Genomic DNA, 1,564 nt, shown 5'->3' on the forward strand with positions numbered 1-1,564 from the left:
TGTTAAACTGTTTTTTTTCTCTCTCTCTCTCTCTCTCTCTCTCTGGAGCCAGCCCTTTGTTGGAAGAAAAAGGACTTTCAATACGCTTGTTATTGTAAATGTTTACAAAATTTAGAGTTAGTTTATAATTTATGTAATACCGACGTTAGTATACAAAGTAGAATATGGATGACAGAAATGAAGCTTCGAAGTGTGAATCCATTTTATAATTCAATGTGATTTTTAACTAGAAAATCACTATTCACCCATTTTCCCATATGGCTTTTGTGAAAATAAGTAAGCAGTTACATGAAACATGGACTAACCTAATATATATATATATATATATATATATATATATATATATATATATATATATATATATATATATATACACACACACAAACACACACACTCACACATGTAATATATATTAGTAGTAGTAAATAAGGGGTGCGAATTCATACAGAACGCACCCAGAGATCATCATTTTGCTAATAAAGGACAACACAACATAATATCCAGATCGGAAGAAGAGAAAAACATTCTCACTAGAAAGAAGAAAGCTGCAAATGAATAAAAAAAAATATATCAACATCAAATGATTAAATACATTCGAAACTAAATGGCAGCCGAGAAATTTATAAAAAAAGGTCAAAACTGAAAAAAGGGCTCAGCTATCACACCTTTTTCTAAATCTACGCCATCAAGAAAGGTTTCAGAGTTGCGCAGTTAAAGCCGTGAAAGACCACGGTGATGGGAAATGTGACATTTTGAATTACAGGCAGTAATTTAAGAAGCATAAGCATCGTGCATTGCATGTAATATCTTTCAAAATATAAGCTTTATAATGTAACATTGTGAATCACATGCAATAATTCGATGTATAATAGCAATAATATTACATCTTCAATAACATACAACTCTAGACGCATGAACAAGAATGTAGCATCTTGAATTGCATGCAATAATCTTACAAGCACAAGCAATGATGTTTGGAATTGCATGCAACAATTCTAGGTGCATAAGCAATAATGAGACATCGTGAATCGTATGCTTTTACTCCAGGTTCATAAATAATATAATGGATGAAATGATTTATTGCAATAAATTTAAAGGAATATGCAATAATGTGGTATCCCGAGACATTTGCAATAACGTGACGTCATGAGGCATAAGCAATAAAGTGGTAATATAAATTTCACTCTAACTCTAAAGGCAAAGAACCCTATTAATATTTTAGGATTCTAATAAAAAAGGACACTGAAAACCATTCAATGAGCAAATAAGGGAAATTTGAAAGCAAGGCATTTGCTTATAAAAAAAATTGGAAGAGTGAATTAGACAAACTAAAAACTTTATCTATATATGAGAAATGGAAAGAAATTAAAGTCAAAAGTGACATATGATAACTATGCGTTTATAGTAGATTTCTTTAGATCCACAAACATCGCTGCAACTGAACATTAAAAAGTCGTTAAAAATGTGCATACAAATATATTATAAAGTGTGTTTTTGTGATAAAAAAAAGAGAAAGCGAAAGCTATTTCATTTCTTATTTCCAGGTTACAGGTAAGAGAAAAAG

The sequence above is a fragment of the Macrobrachium rosenbergii genome, chromosome 52, assembly GCF_040412425.1.
Source record: "Macrobrachium rosenbergii isolate ZJJX-2024 chromosome 52, ASM4041242v1, whole genome shotgun sequence".
NCBI lineage: Eukaryota > Metazoa > Arthropoda > Malacostraca > Decapoda > Palaemonidae > Macrobrachium > Macrobrachium rosenbergii.